The 13,418-nt window shown below is 39.0% G+C and overlaps 1 protein-coding gene across 4 annotated transcripts in view; it reads left to right on the top strand.

The window, feature by feature from the left end:
* Positions 1-13,418, top strand: part of AFAP1 (actin filament associated protein 1) — a 119,294-nt gene that overhangs the window by 41,004 nt on the left and 64,872 nt on the right. The window contains exon 1 of one of the 4 annotated variants that reach the window (XM_054202865.1): positions 2,283-2,418. The exons of the other annotated variants lie outside the window; for them this stretch is intronic. The gene's annotated coding sequence lies outside the window, so the exon portion shown is untranslated. Of the gene's footprint in view, positions 1-2,282; positions 2,419-13,418 lie in introns of those variants that run through there. 4 annotated transcript variants of the gene reach the window in all.

The following is a 13,418-nucleotide window of genomic DNA, read 5'->3' as shown; positions in this document are numbered from 1 at the left end:
AGTATGCTAACATCAAGGACTTTATGCAGTATATACTCGATTCTTCTCACATTTGTGCTTTCCTTCATGCAGTGCAAATCAGATGTAAATAGGAAACTATTAGGAATAAATGATTGAGAGGATAAAATGTAATTTTAGTTGTTTTCTTAATGTCCGTGTTTGGCGAACAGCCTCAGACATTGAACTAGGAGATGTAATTTATACAAGCAAGACCAGCCCTGAGTTTTCTGTACGTTTGCTTGCGAAAGACCTTTTTGTGTTCTTCGAAATAGATTTACACTTTATTAATTTACTTTTTAGTTCTGATGAAAGAAAGTGTATGGGGGAAGAAGAAGAAGGGGAAGAAAGGGAGCACAGACTAGGAGGAGGAAGATTCAATGCAATTTGTTTCAGGGGCTACAATTGCAAATGAAGCATTTTGGTCTTTCTTGATGAAGGAAGGATCCTGTCAGATTAGAGGCCACTGTTGTCCCATTTGAGTTGCAAAAAGGGCTGCACGTGCAGTCTAATAATTGTCTGTAATGCTAAGGAAGACAGATGTAGCATTAGCTTCTGATGCGAGCAACCACCGTATTAATTTTCAAGGGAGCAGCAGCAAAAGCAGATGGTGAGATGAGGCAGGGATGCAAATGTCTGCCATCGATAGCTTTTACCTTTGTGTAATGGCTGTGGCTGATGCTGGGCTGAGCCAGCGGGACCCGATCACTGCCCGGCCGCACCAGCTGGTCCTTGGCCAGCCTGGCTGCGGAGGGATGCTGCCCAGGGCTCATCTGCGCACGGCTACAGGCATGACACGGGCTGTTTGTGCTATGATGCAATGGGATAACTTTTATACAGAGTCAGCACATTTTTGGTAATAACTGAGACCAACAGAGGCAGCAGTCAGTGGTTTCCTAGTTAGGTTATGAGTCTGTGTGAAACAAAGCACATAAACCCAGGAAAGTATGCAAACTTGCTATAAACTGAAATCCTTGCTGGTTTTTTTTTATTCTTGGGGGACGGTGCTGGGTTTTTGCCTTTGGAACATCAGTGGGAGGACATTTGGCAGTGCATCTTCTTTGCTACTCAGGAATACACGAAGAACTGGGAAGCACCTTTTAGCAAATATTGTTAAACAAGCCATCCAGGACCTTGTCCAGTGATACAAGGCATTGAGATCAATGGCACACTCAACCCTTGGGGTAGCTCATGTTGATCAGGATATCCCCTCAGCTGTGACAGAAGTCTGGTGGGGACAAATGGAGTTGCAGTGATCCTCCTAGACGTAAAATGTGGCTTCCTTCCCCAAGTGATATTGCTGAAGTGTGCTCAGAGGTAGCTGCGTAATTTGAACAGAGGGGTTTGTTCTGGATCCAGTGGTCCATTTGTGTCTTTATGGTATCCATCATCTGACACAAGTGGGTAAGCATGGGGAGAATATGCTAAAGATACATGTAAAGTGCATTTTTATTCTCTCTCATGGCCAGATACGAAGTTTTTAGATGCCGTAAGAGTGAGAAGCTGGTGTAACTTGTGCTGTTCAGTTCTGTGGCAGCACATTTTACAAATGGTAAATTAGCTCATTGACCTCAAAGAAATGCACCTAGACTCAAGGTGAGTGAGAGCCTCTGGTAATGCTAACTTTTTGGACACACGTCCTCACAGCTTTGAAATACTTTGTATGGATTTTTTTTTTCTTTTTTTTTTTTTTAAATATCACCTCCCTGTTGGAAGGGGGCAGCTGTGAGGGGTAGGATGGAGCAGGCCCAGCCGGCCGGGCAGTGCCTGTGCCGGTGCCAGGGTACGTCCCAGCAGCTGCCCAGTTCTCCCATCCTCAGTGCTGCATCCTCCCGCTGCGGGCAGGAGGAACAGACAGCCGACTGTTTGTCTACTTTGCTCCTGTTGCACAGGAATGAAATTACCGCCTTTTAGATGTTAATAACTAAAACACGGATTTATTTTTTTATTTTTTTTTTCTCTGAACTCATCCTGTTGTTGTGGTTAGTGAAACCAATCAGAAGGATTGGGACTTTTTTTTTTTTTTTTTTTTTACCATGGGAAAATGTTTGTAAGGTCTGGCCTAAAGGTAGATAAAAAAATCAGCTGCATGACGAGACACGGCGCAACTGTTGGGCAAGGGGGAATGTGAGGATTATTGTTGAAGGGACTGCTGAAAGAAAGAGGGATTTCATGGGGGAGAGGGAGGTTGCTTGGCAGGGAGAAGGGAGGCTGTTCCAAACATCTGGGGCAGCCTAACCAGATGTAGAAAAACTGGATAATGCGCAGAAAACAGAAAGCGGCCAAGGGGAGTGAAAGCCAGGGTGGTAAATTTTCCCTAAGATCTTGTAGGTAAGTCTGTCTAGCACAGTCTGTATTGCAAAGAGGCGCGAGGGCGACTGGATAGAAGAAGAAAGGTGGCTGGAGCAGCCTGAGAGAAAGGTGAGGGCAGCAGATTATTAGTATTTGTTAAACAGATGTTTTCTGGTTTCATGATAAATTCAAGGGACATCTATAATTAAAATGAAATCTCCGTAACATACAAGTATTAGCTGTATAGTCTAGGTTGCAATGAACTAGTTGGGCATCACTGAAACCATGAGAACTACACCAGATAAGGACCCAAAGTTTTTAATCATTTTTGTTTTCCATTTTTTTGTGAGGGGAATTCTCTTATTTATTTATTTTATTCTGTATCCTTAGAATATAAATATAGGTTAGTGTTTATTTTGTTTGGTGAGAGAAGTTCAATTTTAAGTCCCAAGTTTTGTGTTCAGACAAGTAATATATAAAACCCTGAACACGGCAGTTAAATATATTTGTAAGAATCTGCATTTTTTAAGGCAAAGATTTCTGCTAGAATTTTGTACTCTAAAGACCAGCAAACAGAACTAAGGGTGCCGTAGTCCACTTCGGTGTCCTCTGGCCTTGCACTTGAACTTTCTGCAGATCCAGCTCACCATGAGTCTTCAGAATAACTGTTGATAGTATGAGAAAGACGGAGTTTTCTTTAAAAGCTTGGGCTGTATCCAGTATTTAATGTTTCAGGGATCTAACTGCGTATTTTGAAGGCTTCCATGAAGAAACAGCTTCAGTAATTTCAGTGGTTCTGTCCATCTTATGACACACTAATGAGTCAGCAATTAGAATGATTATGGATTTTTTAAAGTTGTTGTTCATGGTTTGTATTTTATGCCATGAAATGCTCAAGTCTTTTGAAAAATGTAATGGCCTGATACGTTATTTTCTGCCTGATCAGTGCCAGAGACAAAAAACCACCATGTATTTGGACAAGTTATTTGGCTTTACAATTAGTGCATTTCATATGGTTCACTGGGTGGCTGTTGGTGACATGGTGACAACGTCTTATATCAGATTTGTGGGGTCTAAATCTGTTCATGAATATTGTTCCAGAGTGTTTGTGATCCTTCTTCTACAGCATGCTCAGTCTCAGGCCACATTGCAATAATACTGCCTGTGTTTTACCAGGGCAGTGACCCTTGCATCCATATAGCTGCATTTCTTCAAAATCTCATAGGCACCTCCAGCATTGTGCTAGAATATTTAATTGAGGAAGTTTCTGCATATTTTTAAAGGCAGAAGTATGAGATTTTGCGACAAAAGGGCATTTCAAATTCCAGCACAGTCCTTAGCTCCATTGACAAAACTTCTGTTGACTTACTGAACCAGCTTATCACTAGTGTATTCTTTAACACCTCTTATTTTCTTAGAAATATTTTAAAATGCACTTTTTGGACTACTAATTCTCCTATTTTAAGGAAATATAATTTAGTTTATGGGACCTAAATTTCATGGATTTCTAAAAGGTACTTGTTAGCTGTATCTGCTTTTAGAGAGAAAGTGTAACCTTCACTTACAAACACATTTTTGGAGACAAAAAAGGGACCTTGAAGGTTACTCTGTGGAGGTCCATTAGCAAGTGTGAATTCCACTCTTGGCTGATCCCTTACCACTAGTTAGTGTGTTTGCTGTGGCCCTCCTTTGGAGCGCTCTCTGTCCAAGCCCAGAGGCACCTGGACCAAATCCAGGCTCCTGGCACTCACTGGGCCAGTCGGCCCAGTAGGGTTACATAGGGAACCTTTGGTCAGTCTGATTTTGCGGATGTGCTGAGTGAAGGAACTGAAAGGAATGATTTGCTTCTGGGTGGCTGAGCTTGACTTTTTTTTTTTTTTGGGTCAGAAACTATAAAATTAAAAGTTCATTTGATTGTCCTGCCTATGTAGTATTCACAAAGGAGAACTATAAAGAGGAGAAATCAGAGAGACATTGATGTATTTCAGAGAATTAACTTGACAGCTACAAGGGACAAAGGGAATTCCCCATTTTAGAATTGCAATTTTCCTACTTTATCACAGCTAGCTGACTCCACTGTTGAAATGCATATGGGACTATATTTCATGGTTACATTTATGGATCACATGTGTCAGAGACAGGTCCAAGTGAATGGTACACCGAAGAAGTTCAGCAAACTGATGTAAGTTGTGCGTGTGCCTGCTGGAGGAAAAGCTTTGAAGGCATAGCTTAGGAGGAGAGCTGTCCCATGTCACCCATTGATGGATTTGCTTAGCGTATAGGCTCTGCTACCAGCCCTACCTGTGTGTCACCAAACAGTCCTCACTTTGATGACATGCCTGACACCTCAAACCCTGCCTTCTACCTTACACTGCAGACCAATGTCAGATGTGGTACCAAAATTTTTTTCCATTGGTACCACACAATTCCAGTGCAAGGGGCTACATACCGAATACTGTATAGTTGTTATTATGATTAATTATCATTATTATTAACAATATTATATTATATGTGCCTATTTGTGAATACTTCATTTACTGTTATTGCCTTGATGGAGTCTTGGTTTATGAGCTGTGTTCAACATGTTGATTTCCTTTTATCCATAAAACCACAAATGTCCTGGGCAACTTGTCTAAGACATTATGTCTTTTTGAGCATCTGACTGTGAAAAGCTGTTAAAGTTATGGTTTAGGTGGGTGCTTGTGAGAGAGGTCCAGTGTTATGTAAGACGATGCTTACTCAAGGATATTCTCCCTTAAGGTCCATACATTTGCAACTGCTCCCTCTGGTCTCTAAAAGTCTCTGTTGGAAATGCAGCAAAGCTCTCTTTCTTTCTGGCCTGGAAAATCTGTCTAAGAGTACAGAGTAATTAACTGAAAAGTTTTATGTTGATATTTATCATGATGGTGGGATTTTATGAAATTGTGGTTGCGTTTATGTCCTTATTCATAATGGAGGTCTAGAAATGAGTCAACTTGCATAGTGGGAGAAAGCGTTGGGTTTAGAGCACCTTTTTATGTGTCCTCCAAGTTTTTCAATCACGCAGAGAGTTGCATCAAAGAAAGGATACTCTCATTTTTCTGGCAGTCTAACATTGCTTTAGAGTGCCGGATCCTCTGTGTCTTCAGAGTTGCTTGATGAGCCAAGCATTTTAGACCTGATTTTCCAGGAGGCTGACAGTGACCAGATATTCCTCATTCCCTACACATGGAATATTTTTTTTTTCTGTTGACTACGACCTACCTCTTACATAATGTAATTCTCCAAAATAAGAATAAGGGGTGACTAAAGGACACAGAAGTTTTTTGGAGCACTGGTGTAACATGGGGAATGGTGCAATTTCCATATGAAGAGAGATTTCAGCTCTCACTCTTCTGCTCTCTATCAGTGTAAAGTACGTTTCTTTGCTCTTATTTTCTTAACATAAATCTGTATCAAAGTGTACATCTATTTAAAGAAATTTTCAAAAGCCTGTCAGGAAGAGCAGAACATGCTTCTCTCCTTGGGAAGAGCAGCAAAGAAGCAATGTATGGTAGAAGTTACTCATTGCATAACAGACCCAGCAGTGAGAACAGTGCTATAAAAAAGTGTTGTAAGATACAAAAAAAAAATAATTATTTTTTTCCATCTTCACATACAAATGTGAGGACTTCTGGATCTGTTCTTATAAAAACATAATATTATCTCATTTCTGGCTTTAAATTAGCTGCAAGTGGGAAGCCTATAACACCAGATTCACAGAGTGCAAACTGTTCTTGGACTGTACTGCAGGTATGGCTGACATGATCAGCCCTAGGACTTTTTGAACAATTTTTAAGTTTGGTGTTTTACATGTATTGTGTATAAAAAATTGTATTGCAGAATACAAAAAATACCAAATGCAACTGTGCAGTTCCTACCATTGCCGTATTTGTATTTCTTTGTCATTGTTTTACTACTCTGTTTTTCCTTCCATTAAGTTCATTAACTTACTGTCTCACATTTCTGCTGGATATGTAATTATTCATGACTTTGAAAGCAATCCTAACCTAAAAAGGGATCTGTGTGCAGCTGAGGACCCGAGTGAAGCACTCACAAGTCGTACTACAAGGCTTCGCTTTCTTTTGCTGCCGCAGGTTATCTGCTTCAGTGTGTCTCAGCCTTAACTGAGTCCCGTCTCCCCCTGGGACTTGGGGTCTGGGGCAGCATTTCACCTCCTACCACAGATTTTCTGTCTCCTTTTTGCATCATGTGGGAACTGCTTTTCTTTTGTGGAATCCGAGCCCGTGTTTTAGTTCTGTAGTGGCTGCTTATCTTTTGTGGTTTGGAGTAATGGAGGAGTTGAGCTAATGCAGGAGCCAGCAAGCAAGACCTGGAATGTCTTGTCCTGACGAGATGATGTCAGCTGATACATTTGGAGATGGTTAAATGGAAGACATTTCCATTTTCGGCACCAGTAGGGTAATGGGAGTCTGAAAAGAAAACTCGACCTGAATGCCCACAGTGTGCACAGAGATGGGAGGGTGAGACTCTCGTCCGGGCTGCTGGGCCTGCAGTTGGAGTGAAAACCATGGTCTTTTGCTTTACAAGGTATGTTACATTTATTTTGGGAACAAAAGTAGCCTCATATTAAAAATATACTTTTAGAGAAAGTCTTCACCAACTTGGTAAAGTCCACTGTAAGTTTCTGTAGTTAGATAGGCTTTTTTTTTTTTGGCTAACATATCACAAGTTCAATGTAGATAATTAATACTTAAATAAAAATAAATGCCTTTAATACTAAATTATTTCCTTTTAATTTTTCTTTTTTCTTCTTTCTTTTTTCTTCTTTTTTCTTCTTTCCATTTTTCTTCTTTCTTCTTTTGTTTCTTCTTTCTCCTTTCTTCTTTCTTTTCTTCTTTCTTCTTTTTTCTCCATTCTTTCTTCCATTTTCTTTTTTCTTTCTTCATTTTTTTATGGGTCTGTGAACTTGCTTAAAAGGAAGCATTCCTCTCCAAAGTCTGTGGCAGTACTTAAACACTGGTTTGGACTTTAAAAAATAAACTCTTTATCCATCTACCTTATGTTAATGGATTACACTCCTGCATTGCTGTCAGTCACTGCATGGCTGTAGCTGATTGAGTAGGATTTTTGGCACCTTATTTCTTGTCCAAACATTCCTTAATGCTTTCCCACCTCCTGTTTTATCACCCAAGTATTGCAACAGCAGCATTTGGAGCTCTGATAGCTTTTTTGGAAAGCTGGTTTTTTAAAAGCCAATTCCTTGAAAACTGAAGCAGAGGGAAGAAAGAAAAAGAGGAATACATGTGGGTTGTGGCTGGAACGATCCCCTGACACTCATTGAGGTTGATCATAAATATGCATGAGACAGGAGGAGTTTTTAGTAGCCGTGTTTTGCCTCTCTTACCCCAAGCTGCCTGGAAAGAGCGTTTGTGACAGCCTGGGGAGCTCCAAATTTTAAACAAAAGATGATTGTTATGAGCTTTTAGAGAGGCTTAAATATAATTATTTTTATGTTAAAACACTGTAATGACAATCCTTGTATGTGTTTTACTTGCTCCATGCTAATTCTTCATCTTTGGGCTTTATCTACTATTTAGGGTTCACCCCTTTTTCATACACTTCTAGCATTCCCTCCTGAAATACCATGGACCCCCAAGATCATCTCTACTTTCTGGAGCAGGTTTTTCGCATACTTAACAGGTAGAGTTCATCACATCTCATACACCACCATTAACAGGGCAGCAAAGAAGGGCCAGTGCAACCATGAGAACACTCCTCCTGAAAAGTCTTGATTTTTCACTCTGTGTTCTTCAAATAGCATGCCTTTTCATTTCTTGGTGGATAGGATTTTAATAGAGTTTTCAAATGTCATCTAGTTTCTGGTAGCATGTTGAAGAAATTAAAAATTTTTCCTGGTGCTAAATACACTGTCGCTGCCTGCTTCCAGATTTTGTGAATTTCTGTGTGAAATTCTTTTCCCAGATAATGATCATGTAGTCACAAAAGGAACTTTTTCATTGATTACTAGATTTTTGTAATTGCATTATGGTATTGAGTGGAAGCAAGTCAAAGTGATTTTGTGTTTTTCTTCATACTTTAAAGATTTTTGTCTCCTTGTGACTCTAAATTCTTCATAATGTCTCTGATATTTATATCTTTATAAAACACAGACATGGTTTCCCCAAGGGTATTCCGTTATGAGCTTTTTAATAAAATGTTCAAATGACAACATCCAAAACTAAGGATGATGACACTATTGCAATAGAAATGGGAATAAACATGCAGTTCACACTCTGTTTTTGATTCAAAACTAGATCATATGTCTGGTTTCTTCATTGTTGCATGCGTACCCAAATGCCAATGAGGTTTTTTTGGCAGGGTAGGGGGAGTCTGTATGTTTCAAGAAGTTTTTACACATTGGATCTCAGTAGGCTTCAATCAGATTTTGTAACAGAATAATTTTTAATCATTCAGCCAGCCAGCCACCAATAGCTTTAACTTTTTTCTGAAGAAAGTCCCAAAGTATCATACTGCTAACAGAATATGGAGGCTTAGATTTTTAAGAGGTTAGAACATATTTGCATTGAAATTGGCCCATGTGGTGTATGAGGTAGAGAACATCTTTTTTATGTAAGACAAAACTCCAGCATGAACATTTTTTTGAGAATAAATACTATTATAGGATTACGTATGTATTTCATTTAATATGACCTTGCAATAAATGACCATAAAGGCAAGGTTAAGGCTGAGACATCCACTCTGAAAACCTCTTAGTGGTTACCAAATATAGTTCTTCTCTGTGTACACGTGGATGTGCACATGTACGCTTGTATTGGGTTGTAGTTGGACAGAAGCACACCTATTCTCAATACCTGATTTTCATGTGTAGCCTAAAGATTGGCATCAAGATGATCCTAAAATCCAATCAAATTTGTTTTAGGATGTTAAACGGGATTTCCACCCCTGCCTCTGTCAAGGTAGAGCTCAAAATGTTGACATAGTTTTTTGGCTTTCCTGGAAGATGTATACTGACATACTTGTATACGTGCATTTATAATAGACATGCAAGCATAGAGGAGCATTTACTTTGCTTGGGGTTTTTCTTGTATGGACAAGACAATAATTAATAAAAATACTTCTTGTCATCCCTCATGGATTTGTCTTTCTTTTTCCTTAAAAGGTCTTCAGCAGATATTAGTCAACTGGAGAACACTTTTGGGTCATTTGTGGTGTGGCAAGGTTAAGAGATACTGTGATTGCTGTGAGTGACCAAAAAACAATCTGACCGTTACTGTAATGAGCTCATCCTTGTCTTTTCTTCTGGTTTAAGACCACCTTGAAGTCATGTGTGTGATATAGCACTGCTCCTAAGAATTTTTTTAATCAATTGGAAGTGAAAACTCCATATTCTTTAAAAAATGATTATAGGCTAGTACCCATAAATGTAGATTTGGAAGAACTGCATCATCATGCTCTTTCAATCCCAGTTGGTTTTATTTCTAGTTTGGAACAAAAACTATAGTGTGATGTAATTGCCTTCCTCTGATTATTTTTACCTTGGTGTATTCCATTGCTGGCTTGTGTATATCGTTTTTATGTGCTGTTGTTTCAAAAACTTTAAAACTCTTGAGAGCCAGTCTTGGAAATCCTTCTGGATGTATCATTGTTTTTTTATTTGTGCATGGCAATTGCAGCAGCCCATTAGGGGCCTATAATTCCTATTGAGCATAGAATGGACTTCTCATCATTTAATGAGGAATGTGATTTTGCTCCTCGGTCGAGCTAAAATCTGCTTACTGTTGTGATTACCATCCCTGGGCTCCACCCTGCCTTTCACCACCTGCCACTTACAAGTAATTCCTTTGGCAATGAGAATACAGCCCAAACTGTCAAATAAATTGGCCCCTTTCTGAGAGCCTTCTGATTATTATTCTTATTTTGTGGTGATGTCATATTTCCAAGGGTAATCTCTCACTGGAGGAGTATGTTTTTCTTTGGGACTTGCATCACCCTCTCATTTTTAGTCTCCGTTTCAGAAGTAATGATTGCTTACTGAAAACATGCATTATGTGGATTTTCTATTATTCAGTTCCATTACTTTTTGTGAGCACATCACTACATTTCTAGGAAGGAGAAAAGAAGATTCTTTAATCCAGAAAATAAGCCAAGAATTGAAAACAGGCAAACTTGTTTTTTTCCTGAGTACATACAAGTTTATTTGTTACTATCTTTAAAAAAGAGATTTCAATTCCTTATTTTGAATACTTTAAATGCACTCCATGTATTTTTGTTCTTTGCTTAAGCAGAAAAAGTATTAAAAAGCAAAGTGCATTTTTAGGATAGGTGGAAAGAGTGTTTCTTACTAGCTGGGAACAGTGTTTCCTTTTTACTTTTTGGATATTTGACATCATTGCGTATATATAAAATGAAGTTCAGAACTTCCTTCCTTCACACTTTGATGTTTGTGATGCTATTAACTCCCACAAAAGAAAATACAACCCCAGTTTAATCCTGGTAGTAAAATAAGAGAAGCAGTGCCTAGGTGTTTGTGCCTAGCATTTTACAACAGCTGCTAACAATTTTATTCTGTTGTCATATTAAAATTTCAAACTAGCGTTTACAACTGCTTGCTTGAAGTCAGTGTTGTATACCTGTAAGCTTACAAAGGCAGGAAGAACAAGTCTTCTCATGTTGTATATTATGATGCACTACAAGATATTTAAACCACAGTGCTGGACACTAGGCCAAATGTAAATGCAGTTACAGTGAATGTGTTACTGAGGCAGTGGTTTCGAGATTTTTTAAGCATTGTCTCACTGGTATGAGCTTCATCATGTCATCCTTTCTCAGTCCTAACCAAGGTATTTTTTAAAAAATTCTCTGCTGGGTGCCGTTAAACTGCTTCCAGTAACTTTGGTGGCTTGGTCATTGTAGCTGCGGTCATTGGTGACTGCAATCCAGATTTCCTCCAAAGACATGGAGGAGGAGGAAAAGGCCACACGTTTATGTGATGAGGCCTCAGGAGAGATTTGGGCTGATGCCAGGTCCCAGGAGTCTCTCCAGCAGCAGCTTCCTATCTCCTCTTCTTGTTTCTTCCCTGTCTCTTTGCCTCATAACTCCCTCTTGGTCTGTTTTCATTTCTCATTTTACAGTCTATCTGTTTATGTTAGATTATAAGCTCCTGAGTACAAGGATCTTATCATTTTTAATAACTGAAAACAGTTATGCACTCTGTGCACATCAGCGGTATCTGCTGCTTTCCTCCTTTTCTCTCTGCCTTCCCAAAACTGAAGGTTCTTGGCAAAGAACTGTGGCACAGCATGTATTCTTTGGTGAAGAGGGGAAGGGAGAGCTCCCTTTCAACTTATTTACAATCCCTTGCCTTAAGGAATCCAGAAAACATGTCATTACAAAGAAATTCTAGTGCAGTAATATATGCAATTACTGACAGTAATTTATATGGCTCTAGAACGACTTGAAAAATATACATTTCTTGCACTGTGTACTGATTAGATTTCACAATGACTGCCTAGATTCTATTGTAATGATTGCTTTTGAAATGCATATATTGTAATAAAAAAAAATATTAAAAGATTCATATATTCCATAATTAAAATAAAGCTCATAAAAACAGTAGTGATACATCCTAAATTCAAAGCATACTTAAAAGTAAGAGACCACTGTACCCTTAATGGAATATACATCTTATTTCTAAAGTGTATAATTTAAAAAATAACTAAGAGGTGACTATTTGGGTTTGGGGTTTTTTTAGGCCATAGGTCTTCTTTCTTTTTTTTGTCCTTGAGTCTTGTGATCGCTTACTGCTTTGCAAATCTGAACCTATACTTTTTTGCTTCAGAAGGCTGTATGCATGTGTGCTGGTGTTCCATAATGTGAACAACCCTGAAATTAATATGGTTATTGTGGAATACTTTGGATTTCTGATGGAATTCTAGACAGCTTCTTGCCAGAATAGCCAGAGCATGCAGGCAGGTACAGTGAGCAAATTAATGGGAAAATCTGCATTCACCGGAGACAAGAAGGGGCCAACAGCCCCTTGTAGGACCATAGCTGACATCCACAGGTTTCCCTGCACGGTGCTGTGTTCAAGCGTCGGATAAAACCAAGGCTTGTTTAAGGCTCCAGACACGTTCTCAGAAATGGAAAACAGGATTCCAGGTTCACTTGGGTAAACAGCTATATCAGAAAGGTTTTAGGTGTAGGGAAGAGTTTGTGAGAGAGTAAGCGGTAAAGAATGTACTTTTTAGAGGTCTGAAGAGGCTTAGCAGCGGTCGCCCTGTTAGGCCTTGAAAAGACTATAAAAACAAATGTGAATAAGTAGAGAAAAATTTAAGTAGAGGCATTTTGGAATGAGGATAGGACTGAGATTAATCCTAGGTGCGGCCCTGGAATTAAATGGATGTTTCTCCTCATCTTTTAATGAGGATAATGTCATCAGATACAGAAGTATGGAAATGTGTACTATTCTACCCAAGATGAAACTTAAGCTAAAAATAGGGAGTCCACTTAAGCGAAGGGACTGGAGCATCTCAGAGTTATGAGAGAAATGAAGCATGAAACTGAGGTTCAGTACCATGGGCTTCTCATAAATCCATGGAACAGGTATCATATGATTAGGCTGTAACAAATGTTTTTATATGTATGGTCTGAGCTACTGCAGTTATTAAGACAATGCAAGACTTGAGAGGTAATTTGAAAGGAAAAAAGTAGAAATGTGCTTACAAAGTTTGTTGATAAAAAAAATGAGAATGCAGAGAAGGAATGTAATTTTTTTTTTTTTAAGAAAGAATTGGAAAGCCTTGAGATCTGGAATAGTAGAAATGGGAGGAAATACGAAGTGCATCATCAGGAATCTAGGGAGTAATAAGAAATTATGCGATGGGTTGGGAGTTTGTCTTTGGAAGCTGTAAGAAGCATGAATCACTGTAAACAAGGAATACCTGCCCTTTTCCCCCCCTATCAAACACGATAAATAAGATGAGGGAAAGAGAGAGTTTCCCTAAACATTTATGAAGATACCAATTTGTCGAGAAGCTTTATCAAGCTATAATTTTGTTCTGCAGTTCGAACTTGTTTGTTAAAGGGAGAGGAAGCAGAGCGGCACTGCTAGAAAAGCAGATGGCCAC

Source organism: Rissa tridactyla, chromosome 5 (genome assembly GCF_028500815.1).
Source record: "Rissa tridactyla isolate bRisTri1 chromosome 5, bRisTri1.patW.cur.20221130, whole genome shotgun sequence".
Lineage (NCBI taxonomy): Eukaryota > Metazoa > Chordata > Aves > Charadriiformes > Laridae > Rissa > Rissa tridactyla.
The sequence above is the reverse complement of the archived record's forward strand: the minus strand, read 5'-3'. Positions and strand labels throughout refer to the sequence as shown.